General features: G+C 46.7%; 1 protein-coding gene across 2 annotated transcripts in view; it reads left to right on the forward strand.

The window, feature by feature from the left end:
- The first annotated feature begins 3,960 nt into the window (after positions 1-3,960).
- The window catches only part of BROX (BRO1 domain and CAAX motif containing), a 211,860-nt gene continuing 192,423 nt past the window's right edge, over positions 3,961-23,397 (forward strand). The window contains exon 1 of one of the 2 annotated variants that reach the window (XM_078649825.1): positions 3,961-4,278. The gene's annotated coding sequence lies outside the window, so the exon portion shown is untranslated. The remainder of the gene's footprint in view (positions 4,279-23,397) is intronic. The other variant, XM_078649826.1, reaches the window with a different exon arrangement.

Genomic DNA, 23,397 nt, shown 5'->3' on the forward strand with positions numbered 1-23,397 from the left:
TACTGTTTGTGAATGACCACGGACAACTGGAAGTTTTAAAATCTTTATCTAAAGTTCGTTTTCATTAAGCATCAAGTTTACAAGAATAAGGCAATCAATAATCAAGATAATGAAAAGTACATAACTATAGAGAAATAAAGTCAGGGTAATCATGGAAATGCTAATATGGGATGCAAACAGGAAACGCTATGAATTTAAGGCAATAGCTCTTTAGACAGTTTAAGTAAGGCCGTTCTAGACCATATCAGAAAATGACAAACTGCAATGCAAAATATGATTTCTAAAAGGTAGGGTAACATGAGAACACGTTATGAAATTATGCAAATGACTTTACGTTTCAATTGTTGCGGCAAAAAGCATGGAAAAATCAACATATGCAAAGGTGTCTCTTTATTGAAGCAAAAGACAGAAAAATAGAAAGGTGCAAGTTTAAAGAACTTAGAGCAGTATTTACCTAGACTGGTGTGGAAACCAAACCCTGGCCACGGGTCAGTTAAGGACAGGAAACCCTCAAGGAAGGATACCCCTCAAAGGACAGCAGGTGCAGAAGGGACACCCAGGACAGGACAGGATACCCTCGGATTAGGAATCAGGGCAGGACCTCAGGACAGGACAGCAAACCCTCAGGACAGGACCGCTCAGGACAGGACCGCACCCGCAGTTTGGAAGCAACGCCTGCGCTCCACCCTCTCTGCAGCTATCGATCAAGACCCCGATTGGGTCAGCGAACTCCCAGCAAAGTGCTTCGCCAGCACTTTAAGGTTCAGTAGAACCTTAGTCTATGGTCAATTTCGGACAGAGTGCTCCGCAGCGCTCTGTATCTTCAGTCACCTATTGAGTACGATGGGTCAGTGACAGGTCAGCTAAACCAGACAAGTCGGACAATTCCCTAGGTGAACCCAGGGTAGATATACAGTTTGGGGACGGTGTACCACCCCCCAATGTTGCAAAGTGTCAGAATCCCTCAATTTGGATTGGTCCTAAGATAGGATTTGGGTAACACACCAATCAGAACACAGTATTTGGAGGCCTTATTTACATCTCAGGGTACCGCCTAGCGAGATTGGGGTTCCCATGAGAAAGTTGCGCAGAATACAGGCAAAGAATACATTTTTTGCAACATAATAGAACAATATCGTGACGTTGCGGGGCGAAGGTGCTGCTTTCCCAGGCTTGCTTCTGGTATCAACCTTCTTTGGCAGCCATTCAATGACAAGAGGCCTTTTGTCGAGTCTGCGCACAAGTAACCTCCAAGATGGCTCTCAGCTCAGTCAGACCCCCATTCCCCGCGGTACATGAAAAGTAAGCGAGAACAAATTAATACATAGAAATAACATTATGAAAACACATCACAGGTTTTGTACTTTCAACTTATCACTAAGAAATATACTTATGCAGTCTAAATGTTAGCTACATATGAACAGGTACAAGAGCAGTGGCACGAGCAGTACCACGTTATTGGCAAAGCTATGTATTACGCATGCGCAACTATTTCCCTCCTAACCTGCAAACACATCAGGACACGTGAGTGTGACTGACGCATGCGCAGACACTTACTTCCAAGCAGCGGCCATTTTAAAAGACTCGAATTAATTATTTTAGTAAAACACATAGGCAAGCTTCGGGAAACCTCGTTTAAACATAAAATAAACGTTAGTAAGACGTACAAATTATTACTGGATTACACACGGGCGAGGTTCATGAATAAAGCACGTCGCAATGCGAAGCTTTGCTTCATCAGTACCATCACCCCCATGGGTCTGGATATGAGATCACACCAGAAGCTCTGTTGAAAACTCTGACGGATTCAGGGAGGAATATCTGGTAGCACTGTGGAACAAAAATACACTTCATTTTAAATGCACACACTGCGTAAACTAAACGTATGGTGTGCCCGAAATTCAGATTATCATTGGGGATTGGGAATGAAGAACTGTTTTATAAAAGTATGGACTCAAATAGCATTTGGAATGCGAAAGTGCACTCCCTACAACACTTCAGTGGGCCATTCCTCAGCCAGAATTCTTTCACACGAGAATGAGTTATTTGAATGACTAGGCTTGCCAAAGAAAAAGTAATAAACTTGACAGAGGTGGTCTAGAAATACCCCTTATGGATTTTAGTGCAGACCACAACAAAACGGACACTGTGGCTAAAGCAAACCAGCATTAGTGGGGCCAAAACTGAGGCGAGCGACCAACAAAACTGCTCAAGAGAAAGAATAGTGTATCTTATAGCACAAAACTGGAACCTATTATTGCGGATGAGCATCTCAAGGGCATTCCTCACACCAGACATCACTTATAACACATTTCTGTCAACTGCTAACTTTGAGCTGCGACATAAAAGTCTCAGGAGATCACCAGCAGCTTTTAAATTTGCAATACCTGCAAAACACTCCTACATGACCTAGAAACGGTTATGTGTATTTGAGACTGAATAAGGCAGAAAGCACTCCCAAGATCAGGGGTCTGCAACCTTTTCTGTAGCAAGAGCTACTTATATTCAGTGAAAATGATCCCGAGCTACTAATACTAGTGAGGTAAAAGTGAACACCCATCCAAGAGAGTCAGCAGTGATCACATAGGTACATTAGGTAGGGTTTCCAGCAATAATGTCAAAAAGGATTTGACAATTTGAACTGAAATATTACATGGGTGGTACATACAAACCATAGCTGCTATCCCCCTGGCACCAAGTATAAATATGAATAATAAATATCTCCAACTCAGTTGACCTCTTTAAACACATTTTGATAATTCAACTATTTTTCTACAGACATCCGCTTACGAGTTGTGAAAATACACACATTTGCATCTTGAATACATGCTTTATAATTTTGATATACATATAATAATTCAACCAAGCAAAAGCTTCGGTAGTCCTAGGCTGAGCTGCACAGAGGATAGGTACTCACAAGTAGCTGGAGAGCTAATGGTGAGCCCTAGATCAAGGAATTCATGACCTGCAACTCACAAAATATAGATCTCCTCCTGAAAAACCCATGACAAAAACTGTGTGCGCGCTGGAGTCGTATCCCTGTGAAGGTAGAGAGAAGAGTAGGAGAAAAGGCTTAATTCATGATTTGATTCAGAGGTCATGGGTTACATGTAAAAGGCAGCCTCTACAGCCTTGCTACCCACTGGATAACTTCAAAAGAGCTTACTGAAATAACAAAGATTACACAGTAAGTAGAATAGCCTTTATTCAGCAAACATCCATGGCCCACAAGAGCTGGCAGTTCAACTGAGCCAAATGTCTTCACTCAGCTGGCACAAACGTTCTTAAAGGATTGGAACACACGGTAAGGAAACTTAGGGGGGATAGAGGAGAGACCATTCCAGGAGGGTAAGAAAGATTGAATTGTAAAAGGAAATAAAACAAGCATTGGCATAGCCAATAGGTCTCGCCTTTGGGACCTTATAAGTGTTTAGCCATGCAACATTTGATGTTGTTGCACCAAGGACATTGTGCTACATAACTAAATACTTATAAGGCCCCAAAGGCGAGACCTATTGGCTATGCCAATGCTTGTTTTATTTCCTTTTACAATTCAATCTTTCTTACCCTCCTGAAATTTTTGGCATTTCATGCACTTCATTGCTTGATTTTACTCGCAAGAAATTGTCTCTCTAAGTGTCACACATTTGTAGTTGAATGTCACTCATAAGCGCACTGAAATGTCACACAGAAGCAATCTGAAAACTTGCCAGTTATGGCACTTCCACATCATGTTGCAAATAAAGAATAAGAACGCACAACGACAATATTCATACGTATTTGTTGTTTAGAAAGAAATATTGTGTGGTGGCAATGTATGTTAAAACTGTATGTTAAAAATTGTGTTCATTTTCACGTACAGACGAATACTTGCCATTCTGAGAGAGCACCATTCCAAGATGGCCACTTTATTGTCATCCAGAAAGACGTGGATGTACAGGTAGCGTGAATTCTTCAGTCCTTCTTTTGTTTTGCAGTTAATAATGGGACAGTGCTAGTTTGGGAAACAGTTCGGGCCTCCGGTGCAGGGAGCCTTTGGAATGCGGTTAAAGCCCAGGTGTGGGCGGTAACCTGTCGTAGGTGTAGGTGGTGCGTCCAAGCCCACTGTGTGACGTCACGCTTGTTCACACAGGAACCTTCAGAACCAGGAAGTGCAACTTTGCCAACAGCACTGCTCCAAAACATCACGGGATAAAATAAAGCAGTGAGATTCCTGGACTAGGCTGCAGTCTCGTCTCAAGGCACAGTCAAAGGAGGAGGATATTCGCACTCTCTCTGGTGAGTTAAATGATGGAGATTTCGTTTCCAAAGCGAAGGGAGTCGTTTCCTGACTGTGTCTTTATTTTCTGTTCTTAGCCCCTCCTTGTCTGTAATATTCTTTAATGTCCGTTTCGACCAAGGATTGTTAATGGGCATTTATTATTTATAGGAATATCATTATATCACTACGTGGCTTCTTTACATCAGTCAGATTCGCAAAACATTACTGCTTTACGAATGCCTCATGAATGTATGCAAAATTTGATGTTACATTGACGATGTAATGTTTTTGCAACACAGTGACTTTAATTCGAAGTTCACCTCATGTCATGTAAATTGACAACTTTCATCAATTTAAGACCAAGTTTTAATTTAATGTTGCAGTCACCTGCCCAAAGCCTCTTACCTTTCCTGTTTGTCATTCATAGCTGCTGCTTGGCACTATGCCACGTGTGATGTGATATATGTATACTCAGCACTGGCCTTACATTAAATATGCTGGGTTCTGTTGCTTGCAGTTTAGCATTTCCCATGTATGTTCCCATATATCCAAGCATGCAAATTGTTGACTATAAAACTATCACAGGTTATACATGCTACATATGTCATTGGGCCACTTGATAGTTGTAGAATTGGTCTTGTATGTGTGTGTCTTCTATGTTATGTCATCGTATTTATTACATAGTGTAGTTCTGATGTGGGTGTTCCAAGTACTGTAGCTGAAGGAGTTGGTTTTCAAACATGCAGTTGGAGGTGTGCCAGAGAAACAGTAGCATCTGTGTCCAGGACTATATTAAAACTGGCTTTACAACACTTGGGGTACGGAGTTTTGATTTCACAATCTGGTGACAGCCAGCCCTGTTTAACCTACATATCGCAGACTTCCTTCCTGTTTCATATTAAGCATGTAGCTGGTACAAGGATGTAGTAATGGATATGGGCTTCAGCAAAGGATACTGCATGCCACAAAGGATTAAACCTGTAGTGGTTAGTTACAATGTTCAACCATCTACCATCAGACGTGTTGTGTGGGAGCGCATATGCTTCACTGTGCCACTTTGGCAAAGCTGTGCTGATAATAACGGATATTGAACATTGTGCACGAAGAAATTTATGTGAGGATACATAACCTGTTTTAAAAAGAAAAGAGCACTTTACTGTTGCTGCTTGTTCTAATGCCTGTATTCTGCTACGCACAGCACCTCACACATTGTGAGTGTGAAAGTCAAAACCGCACGTTTGTGGACACAATATTGTATGTTTGTATCCGCATTCCAGCTCCTCCCAAGGGAATTCACGCTCTTGTAGGTGAAGGTAGTTGCAGGGTGTGCATGTGCACATGAATAAATAGATACCGCTGACCTCATGCTCCCTCTCATCCTCTTGGGCGACTGATGGACTTGGAGTGGTCTTATTCCCTTATCAGATTTTGGTCCACCTCGCTGGACCTCTTTCTCTTTAAAACACTCTAAATGACACTCACAGTTGAGACACATAGAACCCACTTGGTCCTACAAGGATGACCGACCGAGAAGGTTTAAACCATAATGGTTTATTTTCAGATTGTAAGTCCAACAGAACTCACGCATTATAATCAAAACAATTAATACATCAGATTTCAAACGTCAGTTAGAATACAGGATCAAACAAAGAACTCAGTAAAGTTCAGTTCAGCAAAAATGTTGAGAATACAATGGAAGAGCAATCCGTAATGTATTCCACACCTAAGGCCAGTAAAAGGAGACTGCAAAAACAGCATACTTTTACAGGATTCTGAACAAGCGATTTCCTACAGTTGTACGTAGCCCCTACAGAATAAACCAATCCGAATTAAATAGAGTGAAACAGTTGCATGAAAATATATTTTGAAAGTCTGTCGTAATTCTACAACATGGAGCTTTCCATGGCCGCCACCTGTACTCGAACACATTTTGGTACATTTTGTCTGATTCTGCTAATACACCTAGGCAAAACCTAAAACATGCACAGTTCTGCTGAAACTACATTTTAACATTCTTGGGAAGGTTGTTGCCTTGTCTGTGAAAATGCATTCAAAAGCATCTTACTGAGATATGAAAACACAAGTTTGTCCACTTGATATTAAACATTGGCAGCAAGCATAAACAAGCATTGGCATAGCCCTTAGGTCTCGCCTTTGGGACCTTATAAGTGTTTAGCCATGCACCTTTAAAGTCAAGTCAAGTCAAGTCAAAAGGCTTTATTTCGATAAAAAGATTATCATAAAAGCAACACAGAAAATCACAATAGTTCAATTTAAGACACAAACATAAACTTGAAGTAGAAAATTTAACCCATTAAAAGAAAATTACTTTAGCAATAAAAAAGACAGTACATTTTTCAATAAATATTTTAAAAAAAGATTTACACAAATGATACTAGCCTATTAATTCAATAGGTTTTTGCAGGCAAATCAGTCAAAGGGCAGTTCATTAGATTTAATACATTTATAAAATAGACTTAAACAGTAAATTTTAGCCTTTTGGCTCGAATGGACCAAGCCCATGATAAAAATTTAGCTAAAACACAAACATAGGACACACGGCTGTCAGATATTAGTATCCTAATTGCTGCCTCATGGCTCCTAGTACCCAACTGTCGACATAGGTTTTTAAGCCAAACCCTCCTTGGTGTTGCATACTCGCTGCACTCAAACATAAAATGTGCCAATGTCTCTGGTTTGGCGAGGCATGCTGGGCAGAGCTCTGACATTTCCATACGAGATTTCCATCGTGAGTCGAAAGAATTAAGAGGGAGGGTTCCTGTTCTGAATCTGAAGTACAGGGCCCTATCAAAAGGTTTTCCAATAGTATCAAGATACAATTCCCGCTTGGGACGATCTTTAAACCTCAGAAAATCCTCCGTGAGCCTACCCAAGGTGGTACTTGTATTCCTCTGAAAGAGGATCCAGTCCCAATAGAGCTTTTTAAGGACTAGCTTCGAGGGTGAAGTTCGATTCGACCATGCTTCACTTAGGCCCAGTTTTGTTAGCAGGGTCTTCATGTCTCTCAGCCATTTAATTTTGTGCCAACTTGGTAGTGACATAATTTCTGCTAATCCTTGGGCATATCCGCTAAGTTCTTCCACCCGCCAAATACGTGCCCATAACAGTAGTGGACGGAATTTTGCAACATAATCGATTTGGCGGCAGCCGAGGTCCATCATTAGGGGGAGTGTAGGGGTGCCCTGCGGAAGGGACATAATTGCTCTGCAAAATTTATTTTCTGATCTCGGCAAAGCATCAGTAATGGAAGAGCCCCAGAGTTCGGCCCCATAAAGGGCAGAGCTAACACCTTTAGCTGAGTAAATCTCAAGGACTGTAGCTATTGGTCTAATTGTACATGATCGTTGCTCTTTCAAAAGGGCTCCTGTAATCCTCTTGTGAGTTAGCAACATTTTGTCCAAGTGTGGGGTCCAATCCATTTTGTGCGATAGGCGTATCCCAAGATAGTCGAAGATCTCCACCCTTTCCAGGAGTACAGCATTCAAAGTGGGAGGGCGAACTTGTTGTTTAGGAGGATTCAACACAAGATACTTGGTTTTACTGGTATTTATTGCCAGACCTCGTATGGTGCAAAAGGATTGAAAGTTGTCCAAAAGTCTCTGGAGGCCCATCGGGGATTTGGAAATTAAAAGCGTATCATCCGCGAAGAGGAGGGTTGGTATGCGTTCGCCAGCCAGGGATGGTTCATCTGAAGGATGTTTCCGAAGGTGCTCAACCACCCCATTAATGTAAAGGGAGAACAGGGTGGGGGCTAGGACACATCCCTGGCGGACACCTCTCTCAACCGGGATACGACCCGTTTTCTCCCCCCCAGGGCCCCACCTAACCTGGGCAAAACTATTGTGGTGAAGCCTGACAAGTAGGGATAGCAAATAACGGGGCAAACCCATATCGGCCAGTACATTCCATAAGGATTCCCTAGGTACAAGGTCAAAGGCAGTCTTTAAATCGATAAACGCGAGATAAAGACTGCCCTTGCCTATAACCACAACCTTCCAGTACACCATAATGAGTCTGAAGGCTTGCTCAATCGTCCCAGTGCCCACTCTAAAGCCTGCCTGGTAGTCAGAAAGAATTTTGTTTTCTTCTATCCAGTTTAAAATTCTGACCAGCAGGACCTTGCCGACTACTTTTTGGCTAATGTCTAACAAGCTAATCGGCCTGTAGTTTGATGGGTCGTCCCTGGAGCCTTTTTTGTGAATAGGGACCACCTCAGCCCCTTTCCACGATGAGGGGATAGGGGCACCTTTGCAGATGGCAACAAGCAGAGAATGAATCAATTTCCCCCATTTTACGATGTCAGTTTTTAAGAGGTCGCCAGGAATACCATCCGGACCGGCCGCTTTTTGTGGAATGATAGAGCTTATTGCATATTCCACTTCCTTAATCGTAAAATCGAAATCAGTGGGCCGGATATCATAGATTTGAGGGACGAATGATGAGGTCACCCCTCCCCCATCGGAGTCACCATGACGGGTATAAAGTTTGGAGAAATGTTTGACCCAGGCCTGATTTGGGATATTGCAGGTTATCAGGTCACTGTCTGGCCTGTTGCGAGCTCTTATGGTATCCCAAAACCATTTCGAGTCTTTTTTGAAACTGGCTTCTTTAAGGGTTGACCAATAAGCATCTTCCCACTCCCTTTTTGCCAGCTCCAGTGATCTCTTATGTTCTCGCCTGGCTACCTGTATTAGGAGTTGGGACCTGCCCTTGACAGCCTCAATTAACCTTGTCTTGGCTTTCCTGCATAATGCAGAGTACCAGTCATGGTTCCCTTTAGTTTTGTTTTGGGGCATGGTTTTCCCTGCAGGCCCTTTTACCCAAAAAGCATCCCCTATAGTTTTTATAGCTGCTTCATATATAGATTTTACCCTATCTACTGCCATAGGTGGGTCTATAGAACTGATCTCCACTTGTGAGGCTATAAGAACCTCTTCAATAGTGGAGAGTTTGTCGACATTGCTCGAGATTTTGTTCCACTTAAGGCGTCTTCCACAAGAGGAAACAGTGACCCCATGTGGACATTTGGATGGTACTGATGGTACTCCAGTGGACCAAGGATTCATCATAGATAAAGAAAGTGAGTTGTGGTCACTCTCGATGGTCGGTATAATGGCCATATCAATGACCGAACTCCAAAGCCCGCAGTCCAACAGAATATAATCAATCCTCGAGGTATGACCAACTCTGTTGAACGTTGGGGCACCCATCCGGTCAGAAGATGTACGGCCATTAGTGGCTCTTAATCCAAACTCCAGAGTCAATGCATTTAACTGTATTGCACTACGAGTCCAGCGCTTGATAGGAGGGATAGAGAGTGTGGGGATACCCCATCTACTATCTTCTTCCCCTAGGTCAGGGATTCCATCCAGGGGAAGTGGCTCGTATGTGCAGTTAAAATCTCCTGCTATAAGGATGTGATCGGGTGCTTTATAGTCCCTAAGTTGGACCTCAAGGTCGGATATTACAGGTGAATTGCACCCATTTTTGGTGCCTCTGGCATAGACATCGTAGAGATCTAAGGTCAAACCCCCACGATGACCAGACAGAGAGATACCAAGGATATCTGGGTTGTCTATCCGTTTAAGGGTTATTCGGCAGTTGAGTGAGATGCTTGCCCAAATGATGAGCCCCCCTGAGGGACGCCCCTTCCCTTGCTTGGGTTTTTCAGCTGGGACAAAAAAAGTGACGAACCCAACTCGGAACAGTGGCTCAGTGCTCCAGGTCTCCTGGAATACACAAATCTTGTGAGCTTCGACCAGATCGTTCCACTCGGGCAAGCCTAGTTTCCTAGTGATCCCCGCAAGGTTCCAACTAAGGATTTTTATTTCACCCTTAGTTGGTTCACCTCTAGTTTTAATAGTAATTTTGGGGGTGAACGAACCTACACCGTCCCTGTCTGGGGCATGAGGTATTGGTTTAATAGCTGCCACTATTGAAGGGTTGGGACAGGGAAGATGAGAGATCGCTTTTGGGCTGAGTGGTCGCTCCCCAGCGTGGTATCGATCTGCAGCGCTTTGCTTTGCTTTTAAAAGTGCCTCGTATTTATTGCCTACTGTTTGCCTTGCTTGCCGCTTTATTTGTATGCACTTTGGTCTTTCCCTGTGTCACTTTCACGCTGATTGCGCGTTTTCCCCCTAGCGCTCCGCTCTGCTCACCCCTCCGCCTCCATTTTATTTGTTGTTGTGCTCCTCTGTAGCCCGCCCCGCCTCCCAGCTGAGACGCCCTCCCACTGTCTACAAACAGCGCTCCACTCCCTGGAAACGCTGTGATTCACTCTTCGCTTTTGGGCTGAGTGGTCGCTCCCCAGCGTGGTATCGTTCTGCAGCGCTTTGCTTTGCTTTTAAAAGTGCCTCGTATTTATTGCCTACTGTTTGCCTTGCTTGCCGCTTTATTTGTATGCACTTTGGTCTTTCCCTGTGTCACTTTCACGCTGATTGCGCGTTTTCCCCCTAGCGCTCCGCTCTGCTCACCCCTCCGCCTCCATTTTATTTGTTGTTGTGCTCCTCTGTAGCCCGCCCCGCCTCCCAGCTGAGACGCCCTCCCACAGTCTACAAACAGCCCTCCACTCCCTGGAAACGCTGTGATTCACTCTTCGCTTTTGGGCTGAGTGGTCGCTCCCCAGCGTGGTATCGTTCTGCAGCGCTTTGCTTTGCTTTAAAAAGTGCCTCGTATTTATTGCCTACTGTTTGCCTTGCTTGCCGCTTTATTTGTATGCACTTTGGTCTTTCCCTGTGTCACTTTCACGCTGATTGCGCGTTTTCCCCCTAGCGCTCCGCTCTGCTCACCCCTCCGCCTCCATTTTATTTGTTGTTGTGCTCCTCTGTAGCCCGCCCCGCCTCCCAGCTGAGACGCCCTCCCACTGTCTACAAACAGCGCTCCACTCCCTGGAAACGCTGTGATTCACTCTTCGCTTTTGGGCTGAGTGGTCGCTCCCCAGCGTGGTATCGTTCTGCAGCGCTTTGCTTTGCTTTTAAAAGTGCCTCGTATTTATTGCCTACTGTTTGCCTTGCTTGCCGCTTTATTTGTATGCACTTTGGTCTTTCCCTGTGTCACTTTCACGCTGATTGCGCGTTTTCCCCCTAGCGCTCCGCTCTGCTCACCCCTCCGCCTCCATTTTATTTGTTGTTGTGCTCCTCTGTAGCCCGCCCCGCCTCCCAGCTGAGACGCCCTCGCCCCTCCCCCTCCACCATCCATATATGACAGGAGTTCCCACGCGCAGCGTTCACGCGCAGCGACCGCGCCCAATCCGCGCCCAATCCGCGCTGAAGGTGCGCCAAAGGTAAGCCCGTCTACGCCCGTCCGCGCCTGGACCGCGCCCAGCGCCAGACCCCCTGCCCCTCGCGCTGCCCAGCCCTCCCGCATTACCTACGATGCCGCCACCCTCCTAGCCCTTAACCCCGGCCGCGCCCCCAACTGCGTCCAAGCCGCTCCTGGACACACCCATGGACCTTTCTCTTGCTACTCCTGTAAATTCAGCGGTACCGACAACTTCTCCGCTACGACCACACCACAGATTCCCGACCCCAACCACCTACAATGCATCCTTCTCAACACCCGATCGGTCCACAGACACGCCATCGACCTATGGAATCTACTAGACACCATCTCTCCAGACGTCGCCTTCCTAACAGAAACATGGATGAACGCCTCCTCCGCCCCAGACATCACCATTGCCATCCCTGAAGATTATAAGATCACACACAAGGACCGTACCGGCCACACAGGAGGAGGAATCGCTATCGTCCATAAAAAATCAATCCACATCTCAACCAGCTCTGACGTCAACCTCGCCAACTCTGAACACCTTCACTTCCAGATCCACATCGACCCCAAGACCACACTCAGAGGCACCCTCCTCTACAGACCACCAGGACCCCGCGCAAAATTCAGTGAGGACATCACGGACTTCATCACTCCACACGCGCTCCCCTCCAAAGATTACATCCTTCTGGGAGACCTCAACTTTCACCTTGAAAAGAACAACGACCGCAACACCACCACCCTCTTGGACAACCTCGCCAACCTCGGACTTAAACAACTGGTCACTTCCCCCACCCACATCGCAGGTCACACACTCGACCCCATCTTCACCTCCAGCAATCATGTCTCCTTCAGCCACACTACGGATCTCCTCTGGACTGACCACAGCTGCGTTCACTTCACCTACAACATGCCGAAACCCACCAACCACCTCCAACCAACTCTGCAAAGAAACTGGAACAAAACCACCATCGACCAGATCTCCTCATCGCTCCTTCTAAACACCCCAGCCCACTCTTCTAACCCAGACCAAGCCGCCGCCAACCTCACCCTATGGCTATCCAACACCGCCGACATTCTAGCACCACTGAAAAAACGTCAAAGCAAACCTGGCAGCAAGAAGGCCTCATGGTTCAACGATGATCTTAAGAAGTCCAAGAAACTCTGCCGCTCCCTTGAAAAGGCCTGGAAAAAAGACCCAACCACTAGCACCAAGGACGCCTTCAAAAACGCCACCCGCACACACCACCAACTAATCCGAAAGGCCAAGAAAACAGCATTCAAGGATCGACTAGACAACAACGCCCACAACAGCAAGGAACTTTTCAACATCGTCAAGGAATTTACCAACCCCTCGGCCAACTCCAACGACATCACCCCCTCTCAAGCCCTCTGCGACTCCCTGGCTTTATTCTTCCACAACAAAATTGCAGACATCCACAACAGCTTCGACAACCAACCCGGAGACCAACCCACCCAACCATATGCTGAACATTCTCCCCCCTTGAACACCCTCAACGATTGGAACCCAATCTCCACTGAGGACACCATCCGCCTGATGAACTCCATCCACTCAGGATCCCCCACAGACCCATGTCCTCACCACATCTTCAACAAAGCAGACTCCGTCATAGCACCGCACCTCCGAGACGTCATCAACTGCTCCTTCAACTCCGCCACCTTCCCGGAAAGCTGGAAACACGCTGAACTCACCGCCCTTCTGAAAAAACCCACAGCGGACCCCACCGAACTAAAAAATTACCGCCCCATATCGCTCCTTCCTTTCCCGGCCAAAGTCATCGTTAAAGCTGTCAACAACCAACTCGCCGTTTTCCTCGAAGCCAACAAATCCCTCGACTCCTCACAATCTGGCTTCCGAGCAAAACACAGCACTGAGACCGCCCTCATCGCAGCAACAGACGACATTCGAACTCTACTGGACAATGGAGACACAGTCGCCCTCATCCTCCTCGACCTCTCTGCAGCCTTCGACACAGTCTGCCACAGCACCCTTTTACAACGCCTCAGAAACATCGGAATACAAGGAAAAGCACTTGAATGGATCACCTCGTTCCTCACCGGAAGAACCCAGAGAGTCCGCCTTCCACCATACAAGTCCGAGGCCACTGAAGTCATCTGTGGCGTACCACAAGGATCCTCACTCAGTCCCACCCTCTTCAACGTATACATGAGCCCCCTTGCGGCCATCGCTCGCCAACACAATCTCAACATCATCTCCTACGCGGATGACACTCAACTGATCCTTTCTCTCACCAATGACCCCAGCACCGCCAAAACCAACCTACACGAAGGAATGAAAGAAGTTGCCGAATGGATGAAACACAGCCGTCTGAAACTGAACTCAGATAAAACAGAAGTCCTCATCTTAGGTACATCCCCCTCTGCATGGGACGACTCTTGGTGGCCGGAAGACCTTGGAAAAGCACCCATCCCGACAGACCACGCACGGAACCTAGGCGTTATCCTGGATTCTTCACTTTCAATGAACAGACAAGTGAGCGCCGTATCCTCATCCTGCTTCAACATTCTGCGCATGCTCAAAAAAACATTTCGCTGGATCCCCACCGAAACCAGAAAAACAGTCACCCATGCTCTGGTTACAAGCCGACTGGACTACGGAAACACCCTCTACGCAGGTACTACCGCTAAAATCCAGAAGAAACTCCAACGAATCCAAAACGCCTCAGCCAGGATCATATTAGACATCCCGCGTAACGAACACATCTCTGGCCACCTGAAAGACCTCCACTGGCTACCCGTCAATAAGAGGATCACTTTCCGACTGCTAACCCACGCACACAAATCACTCTACGACATCGGACCAGAATGCCTCAACTCACGACTGTCCTTCTACACCCCCTCCCGCCAACTACGTTCTTCCAGCCAAGCCCTCGCCACTGTACCCCGCATCAACAAGACCACCATGGGAGGAAGATCCTTCTCATACCTGGCAGCCAAAACATGGAACTCACTCCCCACTTACCTTCGCCTTACCCAGAACCACCTAGCATTCAGAAAGCAACTTAAAACGTGGATATTTGACAAGTAATCCTCCTCCCCTCCCTAAGCGCCTTGAGACCCTCTGGGTATGTAGTGCGCTATATAAATTCTTTGACTTGACTTGACTTGACTAGAGGAAACCTCCTCCCCACCCCTATTGACATCAAGGTTTAAGGCGGACGCCTCCATGGAATTAAGTCAATCGACCTCATCTAACGCACAAAATCTATTTCGATGGGCAAACTGAGAAACAAAGGGATCAAATAGAGGGGGCGCTCCTTGCCACGGTTGCTGCCACTGATGAGTGATGTGTTGTGGGGGTTGAGGAGGTTGCTGCCACTGGTGGGTGTTATATTGTGGGGGTTGTGGAGGTTGTAAGGGTTGTGGAGGTTGTAGGGGTTGTTGCCACTGGTAAGTAATATGTTGTGGGGGTTGAGGAGGTTGTGGAGGTTGCTGGGATTGCTGCCACTGATAGGTAGTATGTTGTGGAGCGTGTAAATACCCTCTATTAATCGGGAAAGTAAACCTGGGGGGATTTTGCCTTGGAGGTATGGGTAAGAAGTAGGACAAGGGAAGTGGGTTGATTTGAGTGGCAGATCCGCTACTAGATGTATTACATATATAATTTGCTGCCCCTACATCCCTAAAGTTAACAGTGATGACATCTCCTGCTATATTCTTGGTATTCCTACCCACCCAATCGCCTCTGCGTACGGAAAGAATTTCACCGCTCATGTAGCTGGGAAGAGGTTTGTGCAGCCTAAGCCACTGGGCACATTTGTTTCTTAATTCGACAAAGGTTTCTCTTACTCCCTCCTTCAGTGGCGGAACACCCGTTAGGACAACCACAAAGGGAGAAAGTTCCGGCGGCAGGCTAATTGTCTTAAACCGAGCCTGCTTTGTCTTAGATTCTTGGGGTTTGTTTGAGGAAGAAGATAGTGTCGAATTAGTGGCCAACCCACTGGGACCCTTGGCTTGTTGATTACCCGCTTTAGTTGGACCAACGGATGTTTGTGAAACTAAAGCGGAACCTGCCGCACTAGGGGTAGATAAGGGTGCAACAGATTTACTCCCTGTTGGGATCGGATGCTGTATTACTGATGCCTTGCTAACTAATGGAGTATTGGCCTTGATAGGAGGGTCATTTGAGGGCTTAATACAGGATACATTTTTAGGAGGTGCTTCTACTGGTGCCCCATGCGTCTGTATAGACCCATTCCCACTTGCCTTATTGGCCCATTTCGAGGTGATTAGCGACGTCAGTCTATCAAGTTTAGATATTAAGGGCTTGATTTGAGCCGCTATTGTGGCTTCAAGATCCGATTTTAAGTCTATTACCATATTTTCGACCCAACAGGGTATGCCTGATACAGAGTTAGGGGTGGGTGAAATCAGGTTATGATTCCTAACTTTGACTTTGGGTTTTTCTTTAATCTTAGGCACATCCTTAGTGTTATTAGTAGCCCTATTCCCTGAGTCAGTCAATACAGGAGCCATTCCTGTATCTGGTACGTAGGAATGACTGGCTACACTCAGTTCTAGTTTATCAGGTGATTGACAGGCTTCTAGGTCAGGGGTGCCCTCAAGATCAACATATGTCGGATCGGAATCTGATTGTGTCACTGATAAGTCAACAGCGTTCGGAACTGCGAACGTTCCAGTAGCAGTTAAAGGTAGAGGTAGGGAACAATTAGTTGAAAGTTGGTGGGCAGGTGAGCTTACAGTTGCAAGGGAGCCCAAAGACGAGCGTTTGGCGTTCATAAGATCAAGGGAAACTCTTTTTTCCAGCAGGATGATACTTTGGTCGATGGTTTCATTGACCCGTGAGATAAAGTGGTCTATTGGCCCAGTCACTTGTGCCACAGTCTTAGCTTTTTTGGTGTTACTTCTAGTTCTGTTACGCATTGTGGACATCTGCTTTGTGCAGCCAAATACAGCAAAATGGCCCTCACATAAAAGTATAACAATTCTTGTGACCGGCCACGCTGAACTGAGGAGTGAGTTGAGCTTCACAAGGCCGCCTACCTTGCGGAAAATGAAAATTAATGCGGGGGTTCTGGGCCAGGGCCGTCCTCTGCCGTCCTCGAACGGCCTCAAACGGCCCGCTCTTAGCCCGGTCTTTGCCCCGGGCTGCGTCCCGCGCTGCGGGAGAACCAATACTGTTTATAGCGGTTGGAAAGGGCGGGGGGGCGGGCCAGCAGGGAGAGCGGACCGGAAGCTAACCGTCGGTCTTGCAGGGACTTCTGGGTATTGAAGTCCCCGCACGCTCGCAGCCCCGCTGTAGCCTCACACCCGTTTCCGCCTTGCCGCCACAGACGATGATCCCTCGAAGAGTTGCCCCGTCAGCCACGGAGCGAAGCGGTACCCGCGGAGCGGGTGCGGCGAGGGGTGTAGATGGTGCGCAGGTGCGCTGGAGAAAAGTGCTGCTGTGCCTCGCTGGGTAAATCCAAGAGCCTCCGCTATCAAGCGAGTAAGTGCCCCACACGATTAAAAGTCAGGGTGGTTTTTAAAGAGACAGATGGGCGGGGGGCGGGCCAGCAGGGAGAGCGGACCGGAAGCTAACCGTCGGTCTTGCAGGGACTTCTGGGTATTGAAGTCCCCGCACGCTCGCAGCCCCGCTGTAGCCTCACACCCGTTTCCGCCTTGCCGCCACAGACGATGATCCCTCGAAGAGTTGCCCCGTCAGCCACGGAGCGAAGCGGTACCCGCGGAGCGGGTGCGGCGAGGGGTGAAGATGGTGCGCAGGTGCGCTGGAGAAAAGTGCTGCTGTGCCTCGCTGGGTAAATCCAAGAGCCTCCGCTATCAAGCGAGTAAGTGCCCCACACGATTAAAAGTCAGGGTGGTTTTTAAAGAGACAGATGGGCGGGGGGCGGGCCAGCAGGGAGAGCGGACCGGAAGCTAACCGTCGGTCTTGCAGGGACTTCTGGGTATTGAAGTCCCCGCACGCTCGCAGCCCCGCTGTAGCCTCACACCCGTTTCCGCCTTGCCGCCACAGACGATGATCCCTCGAAGAGTTGCCCCGTCAGCCACGGAGCGAAGCGGCACCCGCGGAGCGGGTGCGGCGAGGGGTGAAGATGGTGCGCTGGTGCGCTGGAGAAAAGTGCTGCTGTGCCTCGCTGGGTAAATCCAAGAGCCTCCGCTATCAAGCGAGTAAGTGCCCTTTAAAGTCATTTCTGCTTAAGCGCTGATTTACAACTTGTCTTTCCGACAGCACGCGGGTGAAAAGGCATAGAGAAGCCTTTAGCAAAAACAACACAATTTTAAAATATCCAGTGGCATGGAATGTTATTCAGAAATGAAAGCTTTGGCTATGAAAATAAATGTTATAATTATGAATTTGATGTTTGCCCTCGAGGGCTGTTGGACACTCATTACGTATAAAAAGTAAAGGAATTACCATGTCTTGTTTACACTGTTAATTACCATGGAGAGGTTAGAGTTCATTGTGGACCGAAACAGCAGGCCCAAGGCATCCGATCAATGAAGGGGTGTGAGGAGAATGAGGAGCAACAAAATTGTAATACGTGAAATGGAAGAAGGAAGTTTGTTACGAAATATCGGAACATGGGAGGGTGATGGAGAGCATGAAAACGGAAGGCGAGAAGTAGCATTTAAATAAATAAAAAAGTTAAACTAAAAAAAATATCAACTCCATAAACGCATGTGTTGTCATTGCTTGCACGAAGTTGAGAGCATGCATCGCTAACACAATAATGAATGTTCTGCCTTTCCCAAGATACAACAGAAGTTTATTTTCCAAGGTCTGTTGTTGGCACAGCAAAGTAATTGGTGCCGTAGCACTGATTAACAACTCACCTTTACAATGCAACTTAGGAAGGAAGACAAAACTAGTGGTAAAATGCACAGCATAAAACTACTCCTGTTGAGCCAGGGCCCTTTTTTATGCACTTCCAGGCCACGTGCACAGAGAGGCTGCATGTAGCGCTATGTTTTTGTTATAAGCTGCAAGCGGGTGTGACTCTGTACTGCAGTGAACATACTATCAGTCTGCTGCGCAGATCGCCTTCTTCACCCATTTAGGCGCGGGCTCAATGCTTAAATAATATTAATAATGGCAGGAATTGTCTGTGTGCTTCAGTGCACACCTCTGCGGTAAAGTTTCTCTGTTTAATATGGTAAGCGAAGAACGATTTGTTAAGTAAGGTTAGGGGAATTTGTGCCATGCACTCTCCCTGTGCCTAAAAATGAATCCGCCTTCTGTACTGCAACCAGTGCTCATGGAACGCTAGGCAAATCGCTCACTCTCCCCATGCCTAAAAATGAATGCGTCCGTCTGTAATGCAACAGTGCACCTCACTCCATACGAACCAGTGCTCACGGAAAGCTAAGCAAATTGCTCACTCTCCCCGAGTGTGACAGACATATGATGAGGTCTCCACAGTGGTAGACACCGCGTAATGAGGAGTTGAGAAAGCTTTGCATGTGACGGCAAGTGGTCCACGAAGACAGATGAAGTGTATGAGAAGTGCCGATGATGGCAGATGTGGTCTAATGATGGTCAGACCATGGCGGCAGGGTTTGCTGTACAGGCTTGGGATGCATAGCGGAACGGCGTGGGGTGTACAGTGGTGCAGTACAGTTGGGTGTGGGTAATCTGCAATTACCAACCCACCTTGGTACCATCACAGCCCCACACCTTGGGTGACCACCTAACTCACTCCATGTTTATCACAGACCCTGTGTGTCTGGTGCGGGCCTTTTACTTCCAGTTCATTGCTACACGAAGTATTGATGTTGAAAAATCTGTGGAATTAAAACCAAGCCTACAACACCCAGAATGCCTCAAGGAGTCACTGGAAAGTCCAGTCTGGGGAAAACAGCATTAATGAGTACATGTAGCGAGACAACCACCCTAAACAACACATACAGCTCCTCGACCCCAGGAGCTGCCCCTATAGGCACTGCATGTAATAATTTCCAGATGCTGGAGACATTTCTTCTCCCACGTGTAACGTTGTCCCTCTTCCGTTAACCCCACTGCAAGTCCCGCCCCCTGCCTCACAACACACAGGCTGCCCCCCTCCAAACCACAGACTCCAAGGACTCTCCTTTTATCTCTGCTAATAGGAGGAGTTCGAGCCACGGGTGCCCAGGCACCCTCGTGCTCAGGGTTTTTGGGCACTGCAATCACTGGTTACTATTCGAGGTGTAAAAAATCAGCACATCTCAGCCCATAGTATGAACACAGCGCCAGCGGCTGAAATGTATGGCAATGGTGAGGGAGTTAGAGGGGGTGGGAGCCTAGGACTTGATGCCCGGTCTTGGGTTCTTTATAGGGCCCAATCGCTGTAATGGGGTGAAGGGTTCATGGGTAAATAGAAGCCTCCATGACATTAAGGGTGGAAGTGATGCGTGAAGGGGGGGATAAAGGAGGCGGGCGTGCATGCAGGCAGTGGGGAAGGGGGTGGAACCCTTGGTGGTGGGAGGCAGGGGGGTCTTTGTTCAGAGAAGTGTTAATGATGATAATTGAGGCTCCGGGCAGGGGCGGTCAGACATTCCTCGCAAAGCCTGCCGATCCCACCGGCCTGTCGGATCCAACTCTTCTTGAAATCCGAGGCCCGATCAGGGTAATCCACTGATTTCCCCGGGAGATCCAAAGAAGCGGGAGGGTCCAAGGGTACGGAAAGATCCCGTGGTCCGGGGCGCCTGGAGGGTCCACGGGGGTCGACACCCGGTGCCCGAACCGAGATCCTTGGGACTGAACCGATGTACCGGGCCCCGGTATCAGCACCAGAACTGGGGGCGAAGCACTGGGCGAGCAAGAGCACAAAGGAGGCAAAAAACACAAGTTTCCAATCTGAGAAAAAACGGAGAGTGGAGAAAAGAGAGGAAGGGAGGGGGGGTGGAGGAGGCGAGAACGAGGAGGGGAGGGGAGAGAGGAAAACAAGTGGAAAATGGACTTGTAAAGGAGGGGACAGGAGGTGGGGGTTACCAAAAGGGTGGTGGAGGGAAAGGGATGGAGAGAAAGGAAGAGTCAAATGACAATGGAAAGGAGAAGTGAAGGGGAAAAATCGGCAGAGCGGACTGACGTGTCTCTACGTTTTGAAGCTCACGGTGGGGAACAGGGGCAAAGCTTCGAGTCTATGTATGGCGTTTACCTTGCAGGAGCGAGCGCGATAATTGCAAACCGATAGTGTCGCTGCTCGCTACCTCAAGGTAAACGCCATACATGCATGAGTACTAATAGGAAACAGTGCAAAACATGCATGAGTTTTAACAAAAGCCCGGAGTGATTCCAAGAGGCCACACCAAAGTAGCTCTTGCGCACTGCATAGGCGAGACCTAAAATGGAGTATGAGGCTACAACTGTTATGTTAGATTGAGACTTTTTATTTTTTTATTAGTGCAACAGATTTATTTTCGAAAAAGCAACTTAACAACCCCCCTGATGATTAACTACAATCATCCCAACCCGCCCTTCTAAACACATCTCACAAAACATAAGTCATCTGCTTTGGATTTTTGCATCAGGATTCTTTTAGTTCTTACATAAACTTGACTTTGGAGTTACTGTGATGCAATTTCGCCCCTTTTCTCTTTTCTCCGCTGGTTGTTGACAGCTACTTTTTCCCTCAATTTGTCTCACCCCTTGCTGAAATATATCCAAAACCTTTAATAAAGAAAAGAACACACACTACTCCAAATAAGGGGTTAGGATCAGCTGGAGGATGACTGCTCCTACATTTCCAAACCTCTATCTTATCTTTACAAACCCTGTTCCAATTGAACTAGCCAGATAAGGTATTCCCTTTCATACACCAGTCTCGCTGTCTCTGACTTCTAGAGCGATATTTGGTACGTTAATCACAAAATTGATTATCTAGTTATTTCCTTACCTTATAAATGCACAACATTGCTGTAAAAGAAGCATTCGACAGCCTCCACCTCCTTTTGCGACTAGCATGTCTAATGCAAGGTGATTTTGCATTGTCACATAACTTATTCCTTGTTAATGGCTGTTAGTGCTCCTACAGTGTTAGTAGCAAGTTATCCATTAAGGTAGTCCATTTTCTAATCTACACATCACTCAAGGCTATTCCAACAGAATGTATTAAAGCACCAAAAATATCTTTCAGTACCTCTGTAAAGCTACGCCTACTTCTCCTTAAAATAGTAGCAGTCCCTCTACTCAAGTCATGTATATGCTTGGGCTAGTTAGCAAACACCTACCCAAAGGTGTGGTAACTGAAAATATGCAGATTTCCCACAAACATAACATATTCCTCTGTACTAGCGTCTTGTCCTATTAGTACTTGATTCCTTCTCAAATATCTCTGGTCACAGTTCTCCATCCAACTATTTCTGCAGTCTCGTTCTCTCCCTTTCACAACTGATGCTAGTTTTACTCTGCCCAATCAAGTTTAGCCTTGGAAGTATTTCTGTCTTTTCAGCTTCGTCCTGCAACTGCTTCGACTTACCTTTATTTCCTTCAGTTGAATTTTCCCTCTCCTTCCTTAGTCTTGTTAGGTTCATCTATAAAATGCTTTTAGCATGGTTAATTTTACATGAAAGTTAATTTGCACTTAGTTTAGTCATATTAAGTTGTAGATCAAGTTGACCATGCGTCTTCATGTATTTTACTCACCCTTCCATACGTTTTAGAGATTCAAAAATGTGTTTAGTCATGCAGATGTACATGTGTGAAGACCTTGTGATAGTTACCTTCTCTAAAGGTAATTCGTAATTAGCATAGAACAGCTCCGCCTGATAGCTTCCTGATGGTAAAATAAATTAAAAAACACACTACAATAGAATGAACGGGACATCCATATCCATCTAGAGAATACTGGACCAACAGCAAGCCACCTACAGAGGTTATTAAGGCAATTGCCCAAAAATGTATTCTTGGGAGACACTCCTCGCTCCTTTCCAATATTGTGCCCTTGATAACGGACTTTCTTCTGACAGTACTGCAAATTGTTGGGGGAACCCTTGTGCTTTCCTTGGCGAGATGGTTGAGCAGGGCAATTTTGTCATTCCTGTTGACTCTTTGGTCACAGATGCAGTGATCAGATCATCAATATACTTCACCAATGTCGAACTACAAGGCAATTGTAAGGGCTCTAGATTTTTCTTCAGCATCTGGTTAAAGAATGAGGGGCTTTATGTGTATCCCTGGTAAGCCTGACCCCACACGAGGGTTTTATCTTGGAACCCGAATGCAAAAAGCTATTGGCTGTCCTGATGTAAAGGAATTGAAGCGAGTACTTGACACAAATCGATGACCATAAACTACTCAGCAGCTGGGGGAATTTGGAAAAAGATAAGCATAGAATGAAAAATTTCCTAGCTTTCGTAACAGAAAGTTTTAATTCCATTAAGGACTCGGAAGCTAGGATTATGGGCTATTCTTTCTTCTGTTTTTTCCAATAGCAGCCTTAGAAAATAATATTGAACAACAATAGGACTTCATTTCCCATGAAGCCTATGGAAAAACAACAATGTTATGTAACAGTCCATTGTCCAATCAGGCGCCACCTGGGACCATAAAAGCCCCTACTCTGTGCTGGACATCCTCTTTCTTCCTGCGACAAAGCCGACCACCAGTATTCCGAGTCCTGCTTCGACAACTCTGCCCCTGCAGGCAGAAAAAAAGGAGGCTTAACATCTGTAAACTAAAGCCATCAGCACTGCAGCACAACGACATTCATAACCGAACAGGAAAGCGTTTTACTTTCGCCTGATGTCACATCCTGATGAGCCCGGGTGGGACCAGGAGTATCCTGTGGGTGGGCTAATCCTCGCCTCTGAGTCCTTAATAGTATTGAAACTTTCCGTTACGAAAGATAGGACATTTTTCGTTCTATGTC

This window comes from Lissotriton helveticus, chromosome 6 (genome assembly GCF_964261635.1).
Source record: "Lissotriton helveticus chromosome 6, aLisHel1.1, whole genome shotgun sequence".
NCBI classification, from domain to species: Eukaryota; Metazoa; Chordata; class Amphibia; order Caudata; family Salamandridae; genus Lissotriton; species Lissotriton helveticus.